The sequence below is a fragment of the Tupaia chinensis genome, unplaced genomic scaffold, assembly GCF_000334495.1.
Source record: "Tupaia chinensis unplaced genomic scaffold, TupChi_1.0 Scaffold000646_1, whole genome shotgun sequence".
NCBI lineage: Eukaryota > Metazoa > Chordata > Mammalia > Scandentia > Tupaiidae > Tupaia > Tupaia belangeri.
In genome coordinates this window covers 343611-358852 of record NW_006160167.1, presented here as the reverse complement: position 1 = coordinate 358852, position 15242 = coordinate 343611, and the positions used below count along the sequence as shown (strand labels likewise).

Here is a 15242-nt window from a genome sequence, read left to right as displayed (position 1 = left end):
AAAAAAAAAAAAAAAAAAAGACAAGAACAACGTGATATAATTCAGGCTCATGCCGTTAGCCTCTAACTCTTGGAAAAGGTCCCCAAACTGCTACGGTTTGTGTCCCCCCACCCAAAATTCATGCGTTGAGATTTGGTTGTGAGGGTATTGAGTTTCCTCTCAATAGCCCCATGAAGTCAAAGATAGGGCCTTTGGGAGTAATTAGGTCATTAAGGCAGGGCCCCCGTGGTTGATCCCTGGTGGGCTCCTAAGGAGAGGGAATGAGACCTGAACAGGCACATGTGGGACACAGATCACATGCTCCTCCCCTGGGCTGTGCCGTGGTACAGCCAGAAGGTGTGTGTGTGTGTGTGTGGGGGGGTCACCTTTAAACCATTTGTGAAATAAACCTCTATTTTTATTTATTTTATTTTTAAAATTTAAAATTTTATTTATTAATAGTATTTTAAAATTTGCTATAGGGTACATGCACTCACCAGAGAAAAAGAGAGATAGAGAGAGAGAGAGAGAGAAAGAAAGCAAGTCACTAGATCCGGAACTCAAACCACGGTCAGCCTTGTAGGAGTCCAGCACCTTAACCGCTGGCCCCTAAACTTCTATTTTTTGGAGAGATTTTTGCTTTATGGTACATGTGCTCACTGGAGAGATAGAAAGGAGCAATTACCCCCTCAGAGGGGATGGCCACACCACAACTCCTGCTCCTCCATTCTCCTCTCAGGATTTTGGGTGCACACACACACACACACATACACACACACACATACACGTGCCCTGTCTGAGTTTCAAGCCACTGGGTCTGGGACTTGAACTGTAGTGGACTACGTGGGAGTCCAGCAATGTAACTATTACGCCATCTGCTGGTCCCTAAACTTCCATTTTTATAAATCACTCAGTTTGAGATATTTTCTGTGATTAGCAACAAAACAGACTAGAACACAAATCTTTCCTGAATTTCCCCAAAAGGCATTCTCTTTGTGAAAGGAATTAGCTCCCACCCTTCAGGGACCACGGAACTCTCCCATCTGGCCCCTTTCCTCCTGTTTGGAACGTGAATAAACCTTGTCTAGCCCCTCTCTCTTTGAGTCTGAATTCTTTCTCAGCCTGCAACACGGATCACCCTAACATTTTGGTGGCCTGTACTGGGACATCCTGCACAGGGAACTCTCCCGGATGGAAGGCACCATCTCTCCCTGCACCCTTAGAGACTTGAGATTGCAGGGCTTGCTTCCCTGTCACCTGTTGCTCTCTCATCCCTGGGCTCAGCACTTAACCCCACAATGGTTAACCCCTTCATCACCAGTGTGAGTCTGTGGCTCTTTGAGGTGAATCCCAGGCCCCTTTCCCTTTAGCCCTCTTTTGTTCTAAGGACATAACTCATGAACATGATCGTTCCCAGGGTTTCAGGTGTCTGCTTTCAGATACTCCTAGCTGGGTCCGTCACTCTCAGATGGGATTTGGAATTGGAGGAAGTCCTTTGAATGTTTCCCTGTGGTCTGTCCCTGCACGGGGCTCAAGGACACCTGGTTTGGGGATAGATCTAAGGTCGGTTTGGGTCCAGAATTGGATGCCTTGTCTGGAACAGATCTAAGGCCAGTCTGTGTCTGCATGCAGGGATGCCTAAGGTGGGTCTGAGTTCATGCTAGGGACGCTGAGGCAGGAAGCAGACCTCTCCTCTCCCTTGTGGCACTGTTAATGTCCTGAAAAGTCCTGAGAGGTTTCTCTCTCTCTCTTTTTTCTCACCACGGGAAACTTTCAGTCAGTTCTTCCCAGGGATTCTCCCTTGGGATGTCTCCTTAAGAACCTAAAGACTCCAGGACTTACCCACTCAAGTCTAAATGCTAATTATCTACTGCAACAGTCTGACCCCAGTATAAACTGAGGGACCAGGAAGTCTGGCCTGTAAACAGATCTTTTCTTTCTTTTTTTTTTTTAATAATTACTTTATTTAACTTTATTGACTTATTTTTTAATTTGACCAGAGAGAGAAAGAAAACGAGAAATTAAGCTGCCAGGTCCAGGACTCAAACTGCAGTCGGCCATATGGGAGTGCCCTTAAACACCATGCCATCTGCTGGTCCTCCAGATCATTAAATTTTAATACCATTATACCACTCATTAACTAGACAAATTCTGTCAAAACCCAAGAAATGGAAAGAACTTGCTTATGCACAAGCTTTCTTGTTTGCTTTCTTTTTTTCTTTCTTTCCTTCCTTCCTTCCTTCCTTCTTTCCTTCCTTCCTTCCTTCCTTCTTTCTCTTTCTTTCTTTCTTTCTTTCTCTTTCTTTCTTTCTTTCTTTCTTTCTTTCTTTCTTTCTTTCTTTTTTCTTTCTTTCTTTCTTTCTTTCTCTTTCTTTCTTTCTATCCCTTCCTCTCTCTCCCCCTTCCCCAGATCACGCTCCCTCAGGCCAGTCCTACCAGGGATCCTCCTACTTCATACACCAGTTTCCCCTACGTGAAATGGTGGGAGCTGATGGCATTTTCAGAGTCCATAGCAAATTCAATAATAATAATAATACACAAAATAAAATTATTTATTTTTTTTAAAAGAACAAAGCCTATGTTCATATTTATGATTCTCAGATAAGGGAAGCTTAGTGAAGCTAAATATATCATTGACATAAAAAAGATAAAGAATGGTGACAAATCTGACCACATAGAAAACCCAAAAATTCCATATAGGGTCAGTTAGGAAGTGTGATGGTCAAGGTAACTGAATCCCACATAGCTGGCTACATGGTTTGAGTTCCAGACCCAGTGGCTTGAAAGACGTGCTGGGCATATTTGTGTGTGTGTGTGTGTGTGTGTGTATGTGTGTATGTATGCCCAATTCCCAAGAGGAGAACGAAGAAGAAAGGATTATGGCATGGGCATTCCCCTGGGGGTTGCTTTCTCACTTTCCCTCTCTCCCTCTCTCTCTCTCTGTCTCTCTATCTCTCTTTGGCAAGCACACACCCTATAGCAATTTTTTAAATGTTTTTTTTTTCCATACAACCTGTTATATACTGAATGTGTTCCCCCCCAAATGTGTATAGTGAGGCCCTAATTCTCAGTATGATAATATTTGGGGATGAGGGCTTTGGCAGTTAGTTAGGATTAGAAGAGGTTGTGAGGGTGGGGCCTTCAAACAGGATTAGAAGAAGAGACAGCAGAGAGCTCCTCCTCTCTGTGTGAGGACAGAGTGAGAAGGTGACCATCTGTGAGCTAGGAGGAAAGACCTCACCAGCACCTCATCACGTTTGCACCCTAACCTTGGACTTCCAGCCTCCAGAACTGTGAGGAAAAAAATTCCTGCTGTTCCAGCCCTCCGGGCTGAGGCACTTTGTTGTTTAAGCTGTCCAGTTCATAGTACTTTAATATGGCACCCTGAGTAGGCTAATACACAACCTAAACAAACTTTCAAAACCAGAAATGGGAAAGTAATTATTAGAGCATTTTTATTTAAAAAAGTTACTTAATGTTTTATCATTATTATTTTTTTTTTTAAAGTTTGCTACAGGGGATGTACACTCACCAGAGAGAGAGAGAGCGTGAGAAAGCAAGCCATCAGGTCTGGGACTCAGACCACTGTTGGCCATGTGGGAGTCCAGTACCTCAACCACCAGGCCACCTGCTGGCCCTGATTTGCAACGCTTTTTAAAAATAATTATTTTATTTAACTTCATTTATTTATTTATTTTAATTTGACCAGAGAGGGACAGAGAGAAAGGTAGAAAGAGAGGGAAAGTGAGGAAGCAAGCTGCCAGGTATGAGACTTAAACCACAGTCAGCCACGTAGGAGTCCAGCACCTTTAACCACCAGGCCACCTGCTGGCCCTTTCAACATTTTTAAAAATTGCCTTTTCTTTTTTAAAAAAATATTTATTTATTTATTTTCTAATTTGACCAGAGAGAGAGAGAGAGAGAGGGAAAGTGAGGAAGCAAGCCACCAGGACTGAAACCACCATTGACCATGTAGGAATCCAGTGCCTCAACCACCATGTCACCTGCTGGCCCTGATTTGCAATATTTTTAATAAGCAACATATTATAAGTCCAAAATATATGAAATTTATAAAACAAGATAGAAAAATACAAAGATTCCCAATGGAAAAATGAGAAAAGATTATGGATAGCTTATGAAAGAACAAAACATAGTCCGTATCGTAACTGTGACAGATGGAACAGATCCCCTGCCCCTTCCCCCTCACACAGGTGTCCAGATCCTAATCCCTAGAACCTGTCAATTTATAGCCTTCCTCAATTTCCTTCTCTCTCTCTCTGGTCAACTTCAAAAAAATGAAATAAGAGAACCAGCAGTTAGCGTAATGGCTATGTCGCTGGACTCCCACGTAGTCGACCGTGGTTTGCGTCCCGGACCCGGTGGCTTAAAACTCACGCTGGGCGCGTGTGCGTGTGTACCCAAGATCCCGAGAGGAGAATAGAGGAGAAGGGATTGTGGTGTGACCATCCCCCCTGGGGGGGTGATTTCTTGCTTTCTGTCTCTATGTCTCTCTCTCTCTGGTGAGCGCACGCACCCTATAGCAAAAACCTCTCCAAACAAAAAAAGAAAAAGAAATAAAATAATGACAGTGAATAAAGTTAAATAAAATAATTCTTTTTTTAAAAAGAAATGAATACATATGTACAAAAGAAGAATGCTTGTAACAACATTCTTTTCATAATTTTTAATCGCCAGAGTGCGTGCACTCCCCAGAAAGAGGGAGAAGGAGATGGAGGTAGTGCTGCCCAGTGAGTCATAGTCATGCTGCAATCCCTTCTCCACTTCTCCATCCTGGGAGGATTTTTGGAATGCACATATGCACACACCCAGTATTTGTTTTAGGCCATCAGGGCTAGGACTTGAACCATGGCCGGCCATGTAGGATCTAGCTTTCTGTGCACAGTGCTTAACCACTGCAGGTTAAGCAGTGGTTGGCCCCACGACATTATTTTTAATAGCCCTGAACTGGAAAATACTCAATGTCCATGCAGATAAATTCATGCACTGTGTATTCCATGTATGAGGGAATTCCATAAACCAATGAAAATGAGCAGTCATCCTATGCAAAAACATGGCTGAATCTCACGAATATAAGATGAAGCAGAAGAAGTCGAACACGCAAGATACATGGGTATCTTGATTCACATACACTTTTACAAAAGGGCAGGAACTCATTTCCACGTTAGAAGTGAGGATCATGAGAAGCAGTGGAGAAAAGGAAAGACAGACTGAGAGGGAAAGGAGGGGCTGGAATGTCTGGAACTGATTGATGCTAACACAGGGGGGCTCGCTTCGAGATGCCTCCACACTACCATCCATTACTCCCGCACTTCTCTGAAACGATGTTTTATACTTAAAAAAAAATTATTTAAAAGAGTACAGGGGGTCAGCAGGTGATGTGGTGGTTAAGGCTCTGGATCCCATATGTCTGACTCCGCAGTTCGAGTCCTGGACCTGGTGGCTTGAAAAATACATTGGGTTGTGTGCATGAATGCCCAAAATCTCAGGAGAATGAAACAGAAGACAGTTCTGCATGACCATTCTCATTGATTCTCATTTTTCCTCTCTCTCTGGGTCTCTCCAGCAAGCACACTATGGCAAAAAATCTAAATATATATGTCAGGGGCTTGAACTGTGGTTGACCATGTGAGAGTCCAGTGTCTTAATCACCACACCACCTTCAGCCTCAAATAAATAACTCTTTAATTTTTTTTTAATTAAAATGGATAAACCTAAGACCCAACAGATGGCATAGCTGTTACATTGCAAGATTCCTATGTGGTCAGCTATAGTTTGAGTCCCAGACCCGGCGGCTTTAAATTCATGCCAGACACGTGTGTGTGCATCCTGGGAGAATGGCAGAGAAGGGATGGCAGCGTGACCTACCCTCCTGCGGGTTGGGTTGATTTCCCACTTTCTGTCTCTCTGGAAAGCACATGTGCCCTATAGCAAAAATCACTCTCAGAATTTCTTTTTTTTAAAAAACCTATACATTCTTTTTTGTTTAAGCCATTTAATCCAAAGCCTCTCAATATGGACATGTACAACTATTTCACAATTCAGAACTTTTTAAGTCACTAATTTGGAGCAGATGGTCTATGGCTGCAGTTACCCACTTCTGCCACCAGATGTCTCTAAGTCTCAGAGTAGCCCAATAGAGAGTTTTATCTATTTATACATGCAGATCACCTACCTTCCTGTTACAGTTTCATAATCCTCTTATGTAATGCTAGGCTGTCAGCTCTGGTTACCATCAGGGGAAATGGGCAGGCGGGGACCCCAGAGACTGCACACCCCCAGCGCGGGGTTGGAAGGGTGAGAGGAGGGTCTGTCCCCGTATGACCAGCTCTGCAATTTGTCCATGCAGAGGCCAGTGAATGAGGAAAACAAAGAACTCCTGCCTGTGCCATGTGACCAGCTAGATGCAGGGACCAAACCATCCTCTTCTCAGTTTGAACCAGCAGAGAAGCTGGTGGCCAGAGGAATACCTCAGCCCTGCTTTTCCCGGCCCCTGGTTGTAGCCCCACTAACGCTTATTCCAGGTGCACCTGTCCCCAGGGAGCCTAATGGCCAGTGAAAGCCAGGGAATTCTCCCCAGCCCCACCGCCAGGCACCTCTTCAGTCCGTTTTCTACCGTGTTCTCAGACTGTACCAGCCACCAGACCACACAGGGACTCCCAGAGGGCATGAGCGATCTCCTGTCCACCTGTGCAGACCCCACAGTACCGCGTCCAAGTCTCTGTACACGGCAGTACACATAGGCGTCTGCTGAAGCTGATATGCGACAGCAGAAAGAGTCTGAAAGGTGATAAAAGAATTTATCACTGACAAGATTTTGAATCTTGGAAAAATAGCTCATGTCCTCCAGGAACAGAAGAAATTGTCTCTAATGAATGGCTCCCCAAGGTTATTCTGAAGCTGCTGTAGGCAGCTCCTTATATCCTACCCATCTCGGTGCGAGGATTAGGTGGGCAAACTCTGACTGGACTAAGATGTCTGGGTTGAAGCCTAGCTCCAGCGTTTATTCGTTGTGTGACTTTGGGAAGTGATTTCATCTTTCTCCACCTCAGTTTTGCCTTTGGTAAAATGGAAACAACCATAGGACTTATTTTGCAGGTTTGTATGGGGAACAGTACTTACCTCACAGGGTTTGTATGGGGAATAAATGAGATAGGACGTTTCTAACACATATCTGCTAGGGCAGTATTGTCATTGCCTTCAGCCCTTAGGACACTGGGTAGCCAGTGGATAAGCTGGGCAAGAGTGGAGGGGTCAGCCATTATACTAACTTTCAGGACACTGGCAACCCCAGAGTTTTCGTTAATTCCTTATTTCCGTGTAATTGTATAAAACATTTTTATTTATTTTTAGAGAGATTTTTGGTATATGGGACCAGCAGATGGCGAAATGACTATGTCGCTGGACTCCCATGTAGTCGACTGCGGCTCAAGTCCTGGACCTGGTGGCTTAAACTCCCTCCAGGCACGTGTGTGTGTGTGTGCGTGCCCAAGATCCCTAGAGGAGAATGGAGGAGAAGAGATTGCAGAGTGGCACTCCCCCCTGGAGGGAGATTTCTCACTTTCTGTCTCTCTGTCTCTCTCTGTCTTTCTGGTGAGTGCACACGCCCTATAGCAAAAACCTCTCCAGAAAGTGAGAAATCATCCCCCACCCAGTGGGGGATGGCCACACCACAATCCCTTCTTCTCCATTCTCCTCTAGGGATCTTGGGCACGCACTCACAGGCTTCCAGCATGCATTTCAAGCTGCTAGGTCCAGGATTCAAACTGTGATCAGCTATGTGGGAGTCCAGCGACATAACTATTATGCCATCTGCTGGTCCAAAAACATTTTTTTTTTTTTTTTGCTTACAATCTTTATTGAAGTTATACAAAAAGAATCCTCCCCAAAAGTGAAAATACACATTATATACAGAAACACTTTCCCTTGGGAGGAAGGCTCTGCTCCCTCTCTTAACATGCCGTGTTCTCAACTGTAGCTCCAGCCTCCCCTGTCGCCTCTACTGTTGCCCGGCTTTCAGCATGACCCTTAGCCTCCTCCTCCATGTTTTCTGAAACTTCGTTTCCACTGGGGACAGCATCCCCACTGCTTCCATTCACCTCTGGCTCGTGTTTGGCTTTCTTTGCATCACGGTTCCGGGGACTTTCTTCCTCTGGTTTCCTCTTCTTTCTGACAAGGTGGGAAATATCAGCCATATAATTTGATGGGGAAGCACCATCGGTCGACTTTCGACTGGCAATCATGGAGACTGAAGAACCTCCTCCACTGGAGGTGAAACCCGAGGTAGAGCTCTCCACCAGCGTGGCTTTCAGAGCCAGTTTGGCTACACCCCCACTCACTATGCTGGGCCTCCTTTGCATCGTCTATCTTTCCTCCAATCTCAGGTAGCAGTTCTTCTAGCTCCTCGATTCCTCTCTCATATTCAGCAGGTGATCCTTCAGCTTCTTTCATCTGTCCATTTAGTTCAGCCATTCTCTTCTCAATGACTTCAGTAGATTTGCTGAACTGTGCCACCGCCTCATCACACTGAGAGCCATAGGCCAAGCCCAGCTGGTAAGGGTCTCTGCAAGGAGAAGGTCAAGGGCTTCTAGGTGCTGCTCTTGCAAACTTAGGCAAGCCTGGAACTCTTCCACAGCTTGACTATCGTTCTCAGATTCAACACTAACCTCTCCAAGTGTAAGGTGTGCCTGTGCAGCATAAAGCTGGGCTTCTTTGGTTTCCTGCCTTTTAAAAATGATCTTTGCTAAATCCAGCATGTCCCAGGCAAGCTCGAGGTTCCCACTCTCCTCCTCTTCATTTTCTTGAAGAGGTTTGTTTTCAAGAGTTGAATTGTTTAGTGTGTTTTCAGCTTTGTCATTTTCTTTATCCTCTTCTTCTGAACCTTCGAATTCATCTGTTACCATTATTTTCTATCAGAGATTCATCTTGTTTGGTCTCCTTCTTCTTCTTCCACATGCACACCTTCTAAGGCATTTTCCAATACACCATTCTCCATGCTTGCCAATACTAGAAGTGATTTCCCATTGAAAAAGAAGGCTTCTCCACATTCATTAGCTGTTTCTCCACACTTCTTACCTAAAAGACTAGCTGCTTCCTGGAACGCATTGACAGCTGCTCGAATATCTCCCATCACCAGATGTTTCTGTCCTAAACCCAAGAATTTCTTAGCTTCACTATCCACATCCACATTCTCCATTTTATCTGCAGAGGTTGCAGGAGCAGAAACATCTTCAATTTTGTCAGCGGAAACCAACTCCATGGCGATGGTGGCAGTGGCTGTGGACTCTGTGGCCCTCGTTGCCCTGAGGTGGAGAACCAGTAGGTGAAATTCCTGTGAGGAAAACACAGGGAATTTAAGAAGGCAGACTTATTCAGGAACAGAAAATGGCAGATTCCCAAAACATTTTTATGTGTATTATTTTACTTGCATTGTAAAGCCCCTCAGGCTCTTTTAAAAATAATTATTATTATTTTAAAGGAACTATTTATGTAATTATATTATCATCATCATCATCATCATCATTATTATCATTTAATTTGACCAGAGAGAGAGAGAGCTGCCAGATCTGAGACTTGAGCCATGGTCAGCCATGTGGGAGTGCAGCACCCTAACCACCATGCCACCTGCTGGCCCCTCATTATAATTTTTTTAATTGCCAGAGGATGTATGCACTTGCCAGAGGGAAGGAGACAGAGAGGGAGGGGGAAGTACCCCTAGTTGAGTGTGGCCATGCCTTGGTCGCTTTTCCTTTATTTCTCCACCCTTTCAGGATTTGGGGCATGCATACCTACATACCTGGCATGTTTTTCAAGTAGGCCATGTGGGATCTGGCTCCCTTAACTACTAGGCTACAGGGCCAGCGATTGAAATTAATTTTTCATTAATAAACATACACTTTCTGTGTTTGAGATTAGAATTCATCATATTAGGAAGTCTGCAAAAAGCTCACAGGGGATGAGCCACACAGGGTTTCAGCGCCATGCCAAAATCCAAGCGCGACAAGAACGTTTCCTTAACCAAAACCACCAAGAAAGGCTTGGAACGGAAACAGAACCTGATCGAAGAGCTTCGGGAAAGTGTGGACATGTACGAATGCCTCTTCATCATCTCTGCGGCCACATGAGCAACAGCGAGCTGAAGGACATCCGGAACGCCTGGAAGCACAGCCGGATGTTCTTTGGGAAAAAACGAGGTGATGACGGTGGCCTTGGGTGGAAGCCCAGCTGATGAATAAAGACAACCTGCACCAGGTAAGCAAGAAGTTGGGGGAAAGGCGGGGCCTCCTTTTCACCAGCCGCTCTAAGGAGGAGATGAGTGCGTGGTTCACGAAATTCACAGAAATGGCCTCCGCCAGAGTCGGTAACAAAGAGCTTTCACCGTGAGCCTGGAGCCACTCCACACGTGAACGGCCCACGCCCTCAGGAGCGCCGTGGTGACTCTGCTGTCCCACTACGAGGTGTGCAGGGAGGGCGACGTGCTGACGCCTGAGCAAGCCCGGATCCTGAAGCTTTCTGGGTACCAGATGGCTGAATTCAAAGTGGCCATGAAGTACATGTGGAATGACAGTCTGGAAGGTCCCAGCCGATGGGCGATGACTTGCCAGAGAGTGCATCAGAGTCAGCAGAAGACTCAGAGGATGATGGCGACGACTGATGGGGACTCAGGACTGAAGGCCTTCCGGCATGTTCCAGGTCTGGAGTGGACCACGCGGTCACCTCTCTGGAGGGGCAGCTGTTTACTTTGCCACAGATGAAGATGGGAGCGTGACTGTGCAGAGAATGGCACTGTCTGCAGGGGTCTGCTTGTGAGCCACAAAAGGGACTTATCTTCCTGGGGGGTGGGGGCACTCACGGGGAATGCGTGTATGTGTATTAGGAAAAAACTATACATGAATGTCAAATGTTTTGGGCACCAAAACACATTCATACTTTAATTTTATTTTTTAATGTCTGAAGTTCTCTGGTATATATGCAGTGTTCTCGACTTCTTGAACACATTTAAAAATTAAATATGAGGCCAATAGGTGGCATGGTGGTTAAGGTGGCTGGACTCCCATATGACTGACATGGTTTGAGTCCCAGACCTGGCAGCTTGCTTTCTCACTTTCCTTCTCTCTCTCTCTCTCTCTCTCTGTCTCTCTCTCTTCGTAAACTTCAAAAAGATAAAATAAAATGATGACAATGAATAAAATTAAATTAAATCATTCTTTAAAAAAGTTAAATATGGATTAGACCTGTTTCTCTCTCTTTCTCTCTCTCGCACATGCACCCACTGTCTGGACCTCTCCCCCACTAAAAAGGTTAAGTTTAATAACTGACACATTTCGGGACGAGCGGTTGGCGTAATGGCTATGTCACTGGACTCCCATGTAGTCGATCATGGTTCAAGTCCCAGACCCAGTGACTTAAACTCATGCCAGGTGTGTGTGCATGCATGCCCAAAATCCTGAGAGGATAATGGAGGAGAAGGGATTGCAGCGTGGCCATCCCCCCCTGAGGATGCTTTCTTGCTTCCTGTCTCCCTGTTTCTTTCTTTCTGGCAAGCGCACATGCTCTATAGCAAAAACCTCTCCAAAACAAACAAACAAACAAAACAAAACTGACACATTTCTGGTAGTTAGCACACTCATGAATTATCCCATTGACCTTGAGCATCCACTGCCCACTGGCTGGGCACCGTGAAAAAGTACTCAGCAGCCAACAGAAAGAGCCAGGAGGGAGCTGCCATCTTTCTGATTCACTCTGATGCCATCTGGGGGCACTTTATCCATGACTGCTTCAGTACCTGCCGCCTCCCTAACCTCAGTCCACGTGGGTGGAGCCCAGGCTGATGCACACTAGAGGAGGCTTAGCCCCTCAGCTGTTTGCATATGCAGAGGCCCCCATGCACCTAAGGGTCACCGAGGTGAGAAGAGGTGGCCCTGAGGGAGCGGGGACCACAGAAAAACAGACATCTTGGGAGCCAAGGAATCCTTGGAGGCCTTGAGAAGGAACCCCTGTCAAATGGAGCTGACCTGGAGCCTTGATACCTTCTCCCCAAAGCTGATGTCTTTGCCCCCACACCCTCGCACTCAGCCTCTCCTCTCTGCCAGTCAGGGCACTGTTCTAGTTCTGAGCACCAGGCCAAGAACACTTCGAACACCTGAGAGAGCTCTGGGTGTGCTTATTCATGCCTCAGCTGCCTTGGGTTTTGCTATCAGCTGGTCCAGGAAGGAATTCTCAGGTCTCCTAGGGGCCTCTCCCACCTGGGGGCCTTCCACTCTGCAGGCCGTCAAGAAGGTGTCCACAGGGTGGGATGGTCCAGAGGGCAGGGGGAGGCTTTGCATCTGTTTGCAGAGCCAGGACTCTATATGTGTGATAGTTAGGGAAACAGAATTTATCCCCAAACACGGGGTGGGGTGCTTGTCAGCAAGTCTGTACCCTGGCCAGTGCTTTGCATGGGCAATCAGGATGACAGCCAGGGGCTGGGGCCTCCGCTCCCGGCTCCTGGAGCTCAGCGACTTTTGCTAATGCTGACCAACTCAGCACTGGGAGGGAGGGGTAGGGAGAAAGGGCCTCTGGCTGCCCCATGCCTGGCTAGCTGCATTTAGCACCAGTATTAGAACAGTGTCATACCCAGAGGCCTCCAAGGAGGAGGTGTGCTGGAAGCAGCAGCTGTCAAAAAAGATCCCCTCAGCAGAGCTAGGCCATCACCTGCCTGCTTGGGAGAAATGTACATTCTCAGGCCCTGCCCTAGAGTCATCAGATCAGCAGCTCTGGGGTGTAGGGCCTGGGGTGATAACCCTCCAGGGATTCCAAAGTACTTTCACCTGGAAAAATCAGCCATCAGGGATCCCCACGTCACTCCTAGCCTGCCTCTCCAGGTGTCATGGGGCTCCTGGGCACAGGCTGGGAATGACGAGGCCGTGCACCTCCAGTACTCCCCCTACTTCGCACTCACCCAGTGTGCTGGAGGAGAGGTGTTCCCAGCTCCTGGAAAGCACCGAGGAGGCTAGACCACTCCACATTTGCTTCAGTTCTTGGAAACATGGGTGAGCAGGGGGGAGGCCAGAGGATAAAAAATGTGGGAGGTAAGCAGGTGTCTCTGGTCCCTTCTGTCTCTCATCTATCTACCACTTATTTGTTTGTATTTGCTAGGAGGTGTATACACTCAACAGAGAAGGGAGAGAGAGGGAGAGTGAAATAGCACCTCCAGGGAATAGTCACACTGCAGTCTTTTCTCCTCCATCTTTTCCTCCTTTCAGGATTTTGGACACGCATGCACTCTTACCTGGCCTGTGTCTTAAGCCAGTAGGTCCAGGACTTGAACCATGCAGGTAGCCCTGTGGCATCCATCTGCCTTAACCAGCACACCCCCAGCTGGCCCTTTTTCAAACAATTTTTAAAATTTCTTTATTTTTCTTATCTTTTCTAATAGCCAACTCACTCCCTGATAAAAGGGCTGGGGAGGTGGCTTGATATTCTGTGGCACCCTGGTGGCTGAGGCAGAATTAGTGTCCACAGATGACTCCCCCTGCCCCCCCCTCCACCTCGTGACTGTGGCTAAGCATGGATGGATTCTGTGCCTTTCCCCTGAAGCCCAGGGAAAGGTCCTAGCAGGCAGGGGACAAAGTGGATCTTAGAGCCAGGACTGACAAGGTTCAGAGAAGCACAGGTATAGCCTCTGAAGGGCTATACCCAGCCCAAGGGACTCAGCTACCCAGGAGCCTAGAGCCTAGAGGGAGCCAGGAGGAGGCCAGAGGCAGCACATAGCCTTCCTGAGAGCCACCCCCTCCGCTCTGCTGGCCAGGACTGCACCCTGAGGTTGGGCAGGGGAGCCAAGAGAGTGCTGACACAGATCTTCCTTCTCACAGTGCATTTCCTCCAGGCCCTCCGTCACAGGAACACAGATTCCTTAGGAGAAAAATGCTCTTCAACACCCTTCCATTGGGAGAGTCCAATGTAAAAACCCAACTGCTCTCGAAAGAAAGCTCTAGAGCTCAGCTTTCCCTTTCAGGTATCTGTTTGAGGAACCAGACACCGCAAAACAAAGTTCTGCAAGGCTGACCACGTGGTAAGGTTCCAGGTTCACATCTGGAGACCTCCCTGAATACACCAGGCATGTGCCTACCCATAATCCAGGACTGACCGAGGCTCAGGGTGAGTCACAACACCAAGGCCTTGCTGGGTCTTGCACTCTCTCTCTCATTCATGGAAAAGATAAATAAACTTAAAAAAAATATCCATCTGGCCAGGGGACAATACTGTCTTTACACAGTGCATGGTGAAGCAAACGGACGCTGGAGTCAGACTCTGGATGGAAAGCCCAGCAGTGCCACTCACCAGCAGGTTACTTAACCTTTCTGTTTTCAGTTTCCCCATCTATAACATAGGGTTTTTAATACTGATAGCAACTACTACTATACATAAGCTGCTCAGAACCGTAGCTGCCACCTAGTTATGAGTGTTCACTATGCTGAGTGTCAAATAAGATTGCAAAGGAAGCTGTGGTGGCTTTGTACTGTGTCAACCTGACTAGACTGAACTACATTTCCCATAATTCCCCTCCTGGGGTATTCAGTTAGATTCCCACAGAGCGATTCCGGAGGGATTTGGAGTACGAAGGTGAAGGAGGGATGGACTCGCAGCTCAGATGATCTGTTGGCTCATGCTCTGGTGCAAGGCACCCACGCAGGCTGCAGTTGCTCCCCACCCCCATCTTCCTACAGCTGTCCTGACTTCCGGGCCAGGCGTGCATGCTTGGCTGTCTGACCAAGACACCCAACCACACTCCTGAGGCAGAGGCAGCAAGATCCAGCGCGGCCTTCCTCTGACTGCGTGGGGTTCCAACTCGTCTCTGCTGTTCTCACTTAACCTCCGTCTTCCCTGTCCGACTGCCTGCCCTCTGGACCTCCAGCTGATTAATAAATACTCCGAGAACAGTGAACATGGAAAGCAAGGGCAGAAGATGATCAAATTAATAACAGAAAATGATTTTCTCAAGGTGATGGACACAAATCTTAAGAGGAAAACATTTATAATATTAATATTAGTATGTATGATATACAAATTCTTTGTAACTGCCGAGAAGGGAAGAAAGAAAGAGAGAGAGGGAATGAAGAAAGAAGAAAGAAAAAAAGAAAGAAATGAAGGAAGAAAGAAAGAGAGGGAAAGAAGAAAGAGGCCAGCAGATGGCACAGAAATTAAGGCACTGGACTCTCACATGGTTGACCGCAGTTTGAGCTCTGGACCTGGTGGCTTGAAAA

General features: G+C 46.8%; 2 pseudogenes; one reads left to right on the top strand and one right to left on the bottom strand.

Moving 5' to 3' along the window:
- Positions 1-7949: 7949 nt before the first annotated feature.
- Positions 7950-9427, bottom strand: LOC102468801 (nuclear autoantigenic sperm protein pseudogene; annotated as a pseudogene).
- Positions 9428-9977: 550 nt separating this feature from the next.
- Positions 9978-10651, top strand: LOC102488603 (mRNA turnover protein 4 homolog pseudogene; annotated as a pseudogene).
- Positions 10652-15242: the final 4591 nt, after the last annotated feature.